At 46.7% G+C, this 13,450-nt stretch overlaps 1 protein-coding gene across 21 annotated transcripts in view; it reads left to right on the top strand.

Moving 5' to 3' along the window:
- The window catches only part of plekha6 (pleckstrin homology domain containing, family A member 6), a 338,778-nt gene that overhangs the window by 165,241 nt on the left and 160,087 nt on the right, over positions 1 to 13,450 (top strand). Inside the window, exon 1 of one of the 21 annotated variants that reach the window (XM_063065347.1) lies at positions 2,235 to 2,366. The exons of the other annotated variants lie outside the window; for them this stretch is intronic. The gene's annotated coding sequence lies outside the window, so the exon portion shown is untranslated. Of the gene's footprint in view, positions 1 to 2,234; positions 2,367 to 13,450 lie in introns of those variants that run through there. 21 annotated transcript variants of the gene reach the window in all.

Below are 13,450 nucleotides of genomic sequence, written 5' to 3'. Positions count from 1 at the left end.
GCAGTCAAAGCTCAATCTGGGCATGGCACCTGATGATGATGATAACACACACCTGCCATTGATCAATTACATATTTGAGCTGATCAATAAACACCAGTGACAAGTATGACATGAATTTGTGGTGTGCTTTATACATAGGAAAGGATCTCAAGACAGATAGATACTTTATTGATCCCACAGTGTCACAGTAGCATTGCAAACGCACAGATATACAAATATTAGAAGAGGAGTAAGAAAGAATAAAAAATAAGTTACCTCAAACAGTTTAACATGAGGGGGGTATCACTTCCCCGGCTACAGGTTGACTCATTATAGAGCCTACTGATCGAGGGTAAGAATGACCTCATATAGCGCTCTTTGAAGCAGTACAGTTGTCTTGGTCTTTTACTAAAGGTGTTCCTCTGTTCAACCAAGGAGACGCGCAGAGGGTGAGAAACATTGTCCAGAATTGCCAGGATTTTCTGTAGGGTCCTTTGTTCTACCACAGCCTCCAGTTTGACTCATATAACAAAACCAGCCTTTCTAATCAGTTTATTGAACCTGTTGGCATTACCCGTGTTGATGCCATTGCCCCAGCACACCACCATATAGAAGGTTGTACTGTTGACAACAGACTGGTAGAACATGTGAAGGAGAGGCCTGCCTACTCCAAAGGACCTAGTCTCCTCAGGAAGTAGAGGTGACTCTGGCCCTTCTTGTACACAGCCTGTTTGCAGAAGAGTAACATTGGTCTGTCCAGGAAGATCGCAGGTTGAAAAGCTTGGTCAAAAAGAGATCGGTGGGAGCTTTTAAGGAAGAGTGATGACCAGACGTGGGAAAGATTAGGAGGACACTGCAAGAGTTCAGGGCCGGGGCAGTGGATGGGAGAGCCACCATTGGTGGAGGGAGTGACCACATTCAGACGTGCAAGATGCTTGATTTGGAAAGGGTCTGGGATCCAGGGGCTTGGGGGAGTGAGGGAGTGAGTGAACAGAAGTTGCTACTGAGTTAGGGAAGGCTGAGACTATAAAAAGTACTGCTGGATCAGGGGGTGCTGCAGAATGGGAAGCAGAGGGTTGGAAACACCAATGCTCTTGAATGGAAAACCCTACAAAAAGTAGTGGATACGGCTCAGTCCATCATGGGTAAAGCCCTCCCCACCATTGAACACATCTACATGGGGCACTGTCGCAGCCAGAATCAGAATTTCACTGGCATAGGTCGTGAAATGTGTTGTTTTGGCAGTAGCAGTACTTTATAATACCTAATAATAAAGTAATTATAAATTACAGTTTATAGTAATTGTACAGTGGTGTGCAGCGGAGCATCTCTGAATACACAGCGTGGAGAACCTTGAAGTGGATGGGCTACAGCAACACAAGACCAGGAACATACACCCAGTGGCCACTTTATTAGGTACCCCCTGCACCCCCAGTGTAAAGTTACTCTTTAGCTGAGGGTACATCGGCCACTGGCAGTCTGCCATCTGATAACATCATTTAGTAGAGAACCTTGGACTGTTCTCTTTGGAGCAGAGCAGGTTAAACAGATTCCACAGAGAATCAGGAAGCGAGAGTCTCGGCCCGAAATGTTGACTGTTGATACCTCTCCGTAGCTGCTGTGTTCCTCTAGCATTCCGTGTCTGCCTCCAGGAGGAATCAGGAAGGTTTTGATGAAAACTGTCTCTGAGACAGATCCGGGAACAGCGCCTCATCTTCAGACTGGAAACGATGTGGCCTTCTGGATTCAACAGTGAATTCTACAACTCTCTGTGATTCTACGTCAGGACCGGCCATTTCCACAGTGTGTCACTCACCTGTGACATTAGCTCAGATTCTCCCTGTCTCTGGAATGTCAGAAATGTCTAACGTATACTGCAACACTGCAGTTTAATACTTTTACTTCCTTTGTCTCTATTCTCCCGTTAACTCATTAACCAGATACATCTACGATTCATCCCTGCAGCAGGCTTGGCCTTTCATTATCAGAGATATTCCCTTGTTGTCTTACAACCTTCCCCCACCCTTTCTGCAACTTCAAAATAACTTGTGTTCTATCGTTTTCCATTTGGTCGGAAACATTAACTCTGTTTTTCTTTCCACAAATGCTGAGTGTTTCCAGAATGTTCTGCTTTTATTACCAACCCATGGTATGGAGTGGGGTGGAGTTGGGTGGGGTGCGTGCATGATGCGAGAGCCAATCACCAGAGGATGCAGAATTAAAGGAGCTGCCAAAGCAATCAACAGGAAGGCCAGCAGCCACACACACAATGCCGGAGGAAGCCAGCACGTCAGGCGGCGTCTGTGGAGAGGAATAAGCAGTCGATGTTTCAAGTTGAGATCCTTCATCGGGACTGAAAGGAAAGGAGCAGATGCCAGAATAAGAAGGTGGGTAGTGGGGGAGGAGTGCAAGATGGCAGGTGATAGACCAGGTGAGGGGGAAGGTGGGTGGGTAGGGGAGGGGGATGAAGTATGAAGCTGAGAAGTGATAAGTAGATGAGGTAGATTTGTTTTTATTTATTTGTTTTAATTAGAGATACAACACAGAACAGGCCCTTTCGGCTCAACCTAGTAACCCAAATATTTAACAGTAGCCTACTTACAGGACAATTTACAATGACCAATTAACCTACTAACCGGTACGTCTTTGGACTGTGAGAGGAAATTGGAGCACCCGGGGTTTTCTGACCTTTAGACACAAATGCTTCTCACCCTTGTAAGAATCGGGATCAGGTTATCAACAACTTGCGGTCGATGAGGTGCACTTTATTTATTTATTTAACATTACAGTGTGGAGTAGGCCCTCCCAGCCCTTACAGTTATGTCACCCCAGCAACCTCTGACAAATTCGATTAACCCTCACCCAATCTCGGGACAATTTACAATGACTAATTCACCCACCCAGTACGTCCTTGGACTGTGGCAGGAAACCGGAGGACTTGGAGAAAACCAACGCATCCACGGGGAGGATGTACAGAATGGCGCTGGAGTTGAACTCCAAACGCTGGAACGCCTTGAACTGTAATGGCATTGTGGTGAGTAGATGTGTTGTTTGGCAGCAGCAGAACAGAGCAATAGAAGCGACAGGCTTGGGCGGTGCTGTCTATGAAGCCTTGCTGGATGACTGCAATCTATTTTGTAGATGAGGCAGTCTGAATGCATGCTTGGAATGTCCTAATGAAGGCTTTTGGCCCGACATATTGACTGTTTATTCCTCTTCATGGAGGCTGCTTGACGTTGCTGACTCCCTGCAGCATTTTGTGTGTGTGTGTGTGTGTGTGTGTGTGTGTTACTCTGGATTTCCAGCTTCTGCAGTAGCTGTTTCGAATGATCATGGGGCTTCTGTGTCCTGGATAGTGCTGAGCTCTTTGAGAGGTGTTGGACTCATCCAGGCAAATAGGGTGTATTCCACCCTGCTCCTAATTTGTGCCTGATGGGTGACGGAAGGATTTTGGGCTGTCAGGAGTTGAGCCACTTGCCGCTGGCTGTTGGAGCCACAGTGTTATTGAGACTGGTCCGGTTAAGTTTCTGCTACTGTATATTTTCCAACAGGAGCCCTGGTTAGACCACACTTGGAATACTGTGTTCAGTTCTGGTCACCTTATTATAGGAAGGATGTGGAAGCATTAGAGAGGGTGCAAAAGAAATTTACCAGGATGCTGCCTGGATTAGAGAGCAGGCTCTACAAGCAAAGGTTGAGCAAGCTAGGAAATCACAAACATGAGAAAAGCTGCAGATGCTGGAAGTACAAAACAACGCACGCAGAATGCTGGAGGAACTCAGCAGAGCAGGCAGGATCTCTGGAAAAGAGTAAACAGTCGACGTTTCGGGCCGATACCCTTCAGTTCGGCATTTTGTGCGTGAGTGGGCTAGGGCTTTTTCTCTTTGGAGAGAAGGAGGATGAGAGGTGACTTGATAGGGGTGTACAAGATGATAAGAAGCATAGATTGAGTGGATAGCCAGTGACTTTTTGCAGAGGGAAGGAATGGCGAATACAATGGCATAATTTTAATGTGATTGGAAGGAAGTATAGGGGGGAGGTCAGAGGTGTGTATTTTACACACACACACAGGTGACTGCTGGAGTGGTAGCAGAGGCAAATAAATCATGGATGCTAAAAAAATGGAAGGCTTAGGAGGAGGGAAGGATTAGATTGATCTTAGAGTGGGTAAAAATGTTATGCTGTGACGTGGACCATTACAGCATAACATTGTGGACCGAAAGGCCTCTACTGTGCTATAATTTTCTATGATCTGTGTTCTACTATGCAAAGAATAGAAGCATTTTCATGATTGCATAGGAATTATTGGACAATTTCAAGGAACTGGTTCAAAGTACATTTGTTATCATATATTACACAACCATGAGATTTGTCTTAAGGTTGAGGGATGAAAGGCCAAAGGGGCTTTTCCCTTGGTTGTTTGTAAGCCAAAGATATGAGCTGTACATGCCTGTGAACTCTGCTTGACGCGTGATCTGGTCTGACAAAAGGTTCAGGTCTTCCTGGGGACTCCAGGTGATGCCAGCTCAGCATTGGAGTGCCACCCTGTGGCAACCCAAGGAACTGCAGCTTTGTATCTGACTTCAGGTGCAGCCTGTCACAGCCTCAGCCAGGTGTCAACGAACTTCACGTCCATTGCACACAAAATGCTGGTCAGCAGGTCAGGCAGCATCTATGGAAAAAGAATAAACAGTTGATGAAACCTCATCAGAACGGCCTGAAACGTCAATTGTTTACTCTTTTCCATAGATACTGCTTAGCTTGCTGAGTTCCTTCAGCATTTTATGTGTATGACTTTGATTTCCAGCATCTGCAAATTTTCTCTTATTCATGTCCAATGAATTGTTTACTTTGGGAATGCCTTTGCTGTTATCTAAACAAGCATGGAAGGCCTTTCCACACACCATGGTTTGTTGATTGAGTTTGGCCTGCTGTCTGTGATACACTGGATTCCCTTTTGTGACTGGAAAAAATGAGGAGACATTCTGGGACTCACTTAATAGTTAACCTCAAAGGTAGGATATCTGAGGGCCAGCCCAGATCCTGTATTCAGTTGGATTTGAACCCAAGTACCTTCAGCTCACAATTTGACCCAGAACACATTAACTCAGCAGGTCAGGCAGCATCTGCAGACTGGGAAGCAGAGTTTACACTTCAAATTGCAGATCCTTCATCAAAACAAGTTTTAAGACGCAGAGGGTCAGCGAGAACACTAACTCTTTCCCCTCCCCCGTCTTCTTATTCTACCCCCCCGCCTTCCTTTTCAGTCCTGATGGAGGCTTGAAATGTCAACCGTTTATTCCTCTCCGCAGATGCTGCCCGACCTGCTGAGTTCCTCCAGCATCTTGTGCATCTGACTCTTTTGACTGTGCTTCTTGGGATTATGGTGAGAAATGATCCAGTGTGGAGTTGGATAGGTAGTTTTTTGACCAGTGCGTTACTGGAGCTTCCCCAAGGGGGCGCTAATAATTCTTGTACTGTTATGCAATGAGGGAATGTGTAGAAAGGGCAGTTGGAGTGCATCTCGAGCCCCTTAATTGAACGCTGAACTTTTGTCAAGTTACAACACACAGCTGTTCGAGTGTGCTTGCCTAATGTAAAACAAACAGGCTTTAGGATAAGGGCCAGTCACATAGTTGGTAACAAAGCCGGTCTGTTACAAAACAAGCACAAATTGGGATAAAAGCAAGATAAAAGGAAATGAGGGGGAAGAAAAGGATAGACTCAGCAAAAGTGTTAGCAGCCAAAAAACGAAAGGATTTGTTAACAATTCGGATATTCACAAAATGCTGGAGGAACTCGGCACACAGGCAGCAAGTAAGGAGAGGAATAAAAATTCAACGCTTCGGGCCGAGACCAAAGGTTCTCAGCCAGAAACATTGACTCTTTATTCCTCTCTGTAGATGCTGCCTGTGTTGCTGAGTTCCTCCAGCATTTTGTGTGTGTGTGTGTGTGTGTGCGCGCGCTACTTTGGATTTCCACTATCTGCAGAATCTCTTATGTTTACCATTCAGATATGAGTGAGGTCTTTTTCTCCTTTTTTTGCCCAATCCTAATGGGCTTCCATTGCATTTTTTACATTGTTTCACAATAGAAGCCATTCAGTCAGTAAAAGATTTGGCAGCAACGCCACCTCATAATGGCACTGGGTAACCCAGTTGTTTAAACTAACGGGACACAGTGTGTCTGTGTGACTGGAGCAGAGCTGACTCGTTGCGTGCGAGGTTCTTCCATCTGCATGCTCGAGAGATAAGGGTACAGATTGTTATGTGTCTTGAAAGCCCTTTTCAATGGGATAAGCATCAAAGAGTATCTGATATTACCATAGACTTGGACTATGCAGAGCAGGGGTGAACAAAATACTAAAGATCCATACTGAGATCCTTTTTATCATGGGTGGGAACTTGTGCGTGTGTGTGTATACGAGCATGGGGTGTTATAAGAAATTGGTCAGTACGCATTTCTAAGTTCAAAGAACATTTATTATCGAAGAATGTATAAATTGTACAACCTTGAGATTCGCCTCCTTACGGGCAGTCACAAAACACGAAACCCGAAAAAGCCCAAGGAAAAGAAAGACCAACACCCAATGTGCAGTGAAAGAGGGAAAAAGAAAGATACAAACTGTGAATGCAAGCAACAGCATTCGGAATGAAAGTGAGCCCACAGGCCCAAAGCCTGGAGCAGCCTGAGCAGGCCCGCAGCCTCAGCCTCAGTTCATCACACAACTGCAGAATTGTGAACAGCTTTGGGCCTGCTGTCCAAGAGAGGATGTGCTGACATGGGAGACGGGCCAGAGTTCATGAGAATGGTCCTGTGATAAAAGGGTTAACATAAGAGGAGCATTTGATTGCTCTGGTGCTCCAGCAGGTATTTATAAGAATGAGGCGGAATCTCATTGAAACCTACCAAATATTGAAAGGCCAAGACAGACTGGATGTGGAGAGGATGGTTCCTATAGTGGGAGAGTCTAGGGCCAGAGGGCACAACCTTAGGGTAGAAAGATGTCCCTTTAGAACAGAGTTGAGTGGAATTTCTTTCACGAGAGGTTGGTGAATCTGTGGAATTCATTGCTACAGATGGCTGTGGAAGCCAGATTATTGGATATATTTAAAGCCAAATTGATAGGTTCTTAGTTAGCAAGGCTCTGAACGGTTAGAACAGAAGGCAAGAGAATGGGTTTGAGAGGAAAAGTAAAATAGATCAAATGATAGAGCAGACGGTGGGCCAACTTGCTTTAATTCTGCTCCTATGTCTTATGGATGAGGTTGGCATTGTTAAGCCCAGAATTGGTTATCTTATCCTTAGTTGCTCTGAGGAAGGTGAAAGGAGATTGGTACCTTAGAACTTGTGCAGCTCTGGTGCTGACCCACCTACAGAGGGGCCCTGACTTGGCATTTGACCCCCTAACCATTCAGGAATAGAAATAAGTATAGAAACAAAAACAGAAAATGCTGCCAACGGTCAGTAACTTGGTGCGCATCTGTGGTTCAAGAAACAGAGCCAGCATTTCAGGCCGGACAGGTAACCGCGGGCATGAGGTCTGACTAGGTCTCAGGCTGAGACCTCTCAAATGCCGCCTGACCTACTGAGTGTTCCTGAAGCAGGGTCTCGGCCAGAAACGTTGACTCTTTATGCCTCTCCAAAGATGCTGCCTGACCAGCTGAGTCCCTGCAGCATCTTGCGTGTGTTGGCCTCGATTTCCAGCACCTGCAGAGTTCCTCTTGCTCACAATTTCCATCATTTCCCTTTCTTGGTTTAGGTTTACAGCATCTGCAATTTTTAACATACTCATTCCGATGTCTGATTGGGAGAATACATGATGATGTTCTGTTTATTTGGAGAGACAGCATGGTACCGGGGCCCTCCAGCCCAACAATCCCAATTTCACCCACATGACCAATTAACCTACTAGCCCACACGTCCTTGGAATATGGGAGGAAGACCGATCTGAAGAAGGAACCCCACGTGGTCAGAGCGAAAATGTATGTACTCTTTCCAGACGATAACAGAACTGAACCCAGGTGACTGGTGCTTCATTAGCTTTACATTAACCGCTAAGCTGCCCCCTTGTTGCTGGGATTCTGGCGACATTGGAGTGTTTGGCTCGTGACAAACCACACAGCAGGTCTCGAATCCTATGGTGCCCCCCGCACAACATTGGTCAAGACTATTGGAGGGTTTCAACCTGAAATGGCAATTCCCTTCCTCTCACAGATGCTGCTCAACCCACTGAGTTCCCCTGGAATATGGCTTATTCCTTTCTTCAGTTCCTGTTTTACAATGCTCTTTGTTTGGTTTCACTTGTCATTGGCCCTCTGAATTTAGGGTTTCCTAGAGGGTTACATGCAGAACAACAATGAGGTTGAAAACTACTGACAACGTGGGAGACTTGGTATAGCCAGAGGGAGCTACCGAGCTGGGGCTTAAAGACTGCGGGAGCAGTGTGGAAGATGATTAAGGAGCTCCAATGATGAAATTTTGGGGAAAAAAAATCAGGAATGGGAGTTTTAATGTTGAGTTTTGATTTAAATTTGGTGTGAGTGGTAGTATTGATTGTCAGTGTGTTAAGAAGGACTCCTGAGATTCTCATAGTTCAAAGTATGTACAGGTAAATGTCACCATGTACTATCTTGATCACAGCAGGCCAGGCAGCATCTCTAGGAAGAGGTACAGTCGACATTTCAGGCCGAGACCCTCCGTCAGGACTAACTGAAGGAAGAGTGAGTAAGGGATTTGAAAGTTGGAGCGGGAGGGGGAGATCCAAAATGATAGGAGAAGACAGGAGGGGGAGGGATGGAGCCAAGAGCTGGACAGGTGATTGGCAAAGGGGATACGAGAGGATCATGGGACAGGAGGTCCGGGAAGAAAGACAGTGGGGGTGGGGGGAACCCAGAGGATGGGCAAGGGGTATATTCAAAGCCAACAAAAAGGCAGGCATAGCTAGGACCCATATGGGTGCCCATAGCTACACCTTTAGTTTGGAGGAAGTGGGAGGAGCCAAAGGAAAAATTAGCTATGCCTGCCTTTTTGTTGGGTTTGTGGAACAATCTATGTTCCGTGCCTATTCTGATATCTGTCCCCCACTTTTCCTTTGCTACATCGACGACTGCATTGGCGCTGCTTCCTGCACGCATGCAGAGCTCGTTGACTTTATTAACTTTGCCTCTAACTTTCACCCTGCCCTCAAGTTTATCTGGTCCATTTCCGACACCTCCCTCCCCTTTCTAGATCTTTCTGTCTCTGTCTCTGGAGACAGCTTATCCACTGATGTCTACTATAAGCCTACTGACTCTCACAGCTATCTGGACTATTCCTCTTGTCACCCTGTCTCTTGCAAAAACGCCATCCCCTTCTCACAATTCCTCCGTCTCCGCCGCATCTGCTCTCAGGATGAGGCTTTTCATTCTAGGACGAGGGAAATGTCCTCCTTTTTTAAAGAAAGGGGCTTCCCTTCCTCCACTATCAACTCTGCTCTTAAATGCATCTCCCCCATTTCACATACATCTGCTCTCACTCCATCCTCTCGCCACCCCACTAGGAATAGAGTTCCCCTGGTCCTCACCTACCACCCCACTAGCCTCCGGGTCCAACATATTATTCTCCGTAACTTCCGCCATCTCCAACGGGATCCCACCACTAAGCACATCTTTCCCTCCCCCCTCTCTCTGCTTTCCGCAGGGATCGCTCCCTACGCGACTCCCTTGTCCATTCGTCCCCCCCATCCCTCCCATACTGATCTCCCTCCTGGCACTTATCCGTGTAAGCAGAACAAGTGCTACACATGCCCTTACACTTCCTCCCTTACCACCATTCAGGGCCCCAAACAGTCCTTCCAGGTGAGGCGACACTTCACCTGTGAGTCGGCTGGGGTGATATACTGCGTCCGGTGCTCCCGATGTGGCCTTTTATATATTGGCGAGACCCGACGCAGACTGAAAGACCGCTTTGCTGAATACCTACGCTCTCTCCGCCAGAGAAAGCAGGATCTCCCAGTGGCCACACATTTTAATTCCACATCCCATTCCCATTCTGACATGTCTATCCACGGCCTCCTCTACTGTAAAGATGAAGCCGCACTCAGGTTGGAGGAACAACACCTTATATTCCGTCTGGGTAGCCTCCAAGCCGATGGCACGAACATCGACTTCTCTAACTTCCGCTAATGCCCCACCTCCCCCTCGTACCCTGTCTGTTATTTATTTTTATACACACATTCTTTCTCTCACTCTCCTTTTTCTCCCTCTGTCCCTCTGAATATACCCCTTGCCCATCCTCTGGGGTCCCCCCCCCCGCCTTGTCTTTCTCCATGGACCTCCTGTCCCATGATCCTCTCGTATCCCTTTCGCCAATCACCTGTCCAGCTCTTGGCTCCATCCCTCCCCCTCCTGTCTTCTTCTATCATTTTGGATCTCTCCCTCCCCCTCCATCTTTCAAATCTCTTACTCACTCTTCCTTCAGTTAGTCCTGACGAAGGGTCTCGGCCTGAAACGTCGACTGTACCTCTTCCTAGAGATGCTGCCTGGCCTGCTGCGTTCACCAGCAACTTTGATGTGTGTTGCTTGAATTTCCAGCATCTGCAGAATTCCTGTTGTTTATGTACTATCTTGAGATTCATTTTCTTGCAGACGCTCACAGTAGAACAAAGCAATACAATAGAATTGATGAAAAACTACACACAAAGACTGACAAACAACCAATGTGTAAAGACAGACTGTACAAATATAGAAAAAGTAAAACAAATATATAATACTGAGAACATGAGGCCATAAGTTGTGGAGTCATTTCAGTGTCGAGGTGAGTGAAGATGTCCACACTGGTTCGCGAGCCTAATGGCTGAAGAGTAGTTATTGTTCCTGAACCTGGGGATATGAATTGACAATAAACTGGACTGGTCAAAGAACACTGAGGCTGTCTACAAGAAGGGTCAGAGCCATCTCTATTTCCTGAGGAGACTGAGGTCCTTTAACAACTGCTGGACGATGCTGAGGATGTTCTACGAGTCTGTGGTGGCCAGTGCGATCATGTTTGCTGTTGTGTGCTGGGGCAGCAGGCTGAGGGTAGCAGACACCAACAGAATCAACAAACTCATTCGTAAGGCCAGTGATGTTGTGGGGTGGAACTGGACTCTATGACGGTGGTGTCTGAAAAGAGGATGCTGTCCAAGTTGCATGCCATCTTGGACAATGTCTCCCATCCACTACATAATGTACCGGGTGGGCACAGGAGTACATTCAGCCAGAGACTCATTCCACCGAGATGCAACATAGAGCGTCATAGGAAGTCATTCCTGCCTGTGGCCATCAAACTTTACAACTCCTCCCTTGGAGAGTCAGACACCCTGAGCCAATAGGCTGGTCCTGAACTTATTTCCTGGCATAATTTACATATTACTATTTAATTATTTATGGTGCAACTGTAACGAAAACCAATTTCCCCCGGGATCAATAAAGTATGAGTATGACTATGACTGTGGTTGGGACCTTCTGTACCTCCTTCCTGAAGGTAGCAGCGAGAAGAGAGCACTGCATGGATGAAGGTCCATGATGGTGGATGCAGTTTTCTTGTGGCAGTGCTCAATGGTGGGGAGGGCTTTGCCTGTGATGGACAGGGCTGGATCCACCACTTTTTGTAGGCTTCTCCGTTTTGAGTTTTTAAGTCCTGCTCCCCACCTCCAGCCTCTCATTGAGCCGGTTGCATTGTAATTTTGAGGTAGCTGAGCACTGGTTCTCAGTGTGGACTCTGAGTACTAAAAATAAATCTTCATTGCCCTCAGAGCAGAGAGCTGTGGACAGAGCATACGCAGACAGTCGCCTGGTAATGGTAGGGTTTCCTTCTTTCATTTATTCTGGCTGTCTGGTTGGGACCTCCAGATGTTGTGGGATTGGACCAGATAATCTGGTGGAGGAAGGTACTACAATTTGGGGACCTCTCCTTGGCTGCTAAGTGTAATTGCAAGGGGCTCGTGCATACTTGAATTATCTAAGTGTGTTAAGCCACAAATAGCTCTGGTTCATGGTTTCAAGATGATAAAATGCACGGATTGCTTGGATAGCCAGAGACATTTTTAATACCAGGGGGTTTAATTTTAAGGAGATTGGAGGAAAGTAAAGGAGGGGGGGAATTATGTCAGAGGCAAGTATTTTTTTTACACAGAAAGTGGTGAATGTGTGGAACATCCTGCCAGGGTGGTCGTAGAGGCAGATACATTAAACTGGAGGGCTCTGCAGGGGGGAAGGGTTAGGTTGATCTAGCGTATGCTAAAAGGTTAGCACAACACATGGGCCGAAAATCCTACACTGTGCTGTAGTGTCCTGTGTTCTATGTCTCACTGGAATTCCTTTATATGAAGGGTAATTGAAACCCCTCTTTCACTTGTCCCTTTTGGGAAGTTCTTGGAAAAAGTAAGATTTGAAGAGAGGAACTGTCAGGTCTAAGGTTGGAGTTGTTACCTCACACCTCTGCAACCCAGGTTCAATCTTGTCCTCCAGTGCAGTCTGCGCTTCCTTCCTATGACTGTATGCGAGCTTCAGTTTCTTCCCACAGAGACATGGGTCAGTAGTTTAATCGCCGCTATAAATTGCCCCTAATGTGTTGCCCACTGGTAGAATCTTGGAGGAGTTCGCTGGAATATTGAGAGGACAAAACGATATCACTGTAAATGGGTGTTTGATGGCCAGGCTGGATTCAGTGGGCCAAAGGGCCTGTTTTCACACTGTACGATTCCATGACGTAGGACATAAACAAAATAATTAGGCCAGACTGGACAGTTTAATGGTGATGCCAGTGCTCTTTTACCTATCCAGTGTTAATTAAGACCATAAGAGATGGGAACAGAATTAGACAGTTCAGCCCATGGAGTCTTCTCTGCCATTCCATCAGGCTCCCTCTCAAGGGACGAAGACGAAGGGTCTCGGCCCAAAACGTCGACTGTACCTCTTCCTAGAGATGCTGCCTGGCCTGCTGCGTTCACCAGCAACTTTGATGTGTGTTGCTTGAATTTCCAGCATCTGCAGAATTCCTCGTGTTTACGCTACCAATTTAATTTAGTTTTTATTTATTTAGAGATGCAGTGTGGAATAGGCCTTTCCCGGTCACTGAGCCCCGCCACCCAGCTTAACAGGAGCATTTACAATGACCAATTAACCTACTAACCGGTGCGTCTTTGGATTGTGGGAGGAAACCGGAGCACTCGGAGGAAACCCTTTGGAATAATATCCAGACTTTGTCTTACAGAGGATGCCAGAATTGAACCCTGAACTCCAGCTGAGCTGTAATAGCGTTGTGCTAACTGCTAGGTTACCGTGGCGCTTATGGTAATAGTGACCCGACTGGGTCCGATAAAACGCCTCGTCTAAAGTTCCTGCGGCAGCGGATGGCTTCCTCGGCACTGAATCGCCGACCAGGGATTGAGGGGTTGGGTGTGTCGGCTTGTTGAACCAGAGGTTTTCTGACCAGTCACTGGGGAGGT

Source organism: Mobula hypostoma, chromosome 13, assembly GCF_963921235.1.
Source record: "Mobula hypostoma chromosome 13, sMobHyp1.1, whole genome shotgun sequence".
Lineage (NCBI taxonomy): Eukaryota > Metazoa > Chordata > Chondrichthyes > Myliobatiformes > Myliobatidae > Mobula > Mobula hypostoma.
This window is presented reverse-complemented; position numbering and strand designations above follow the sequence as displayed.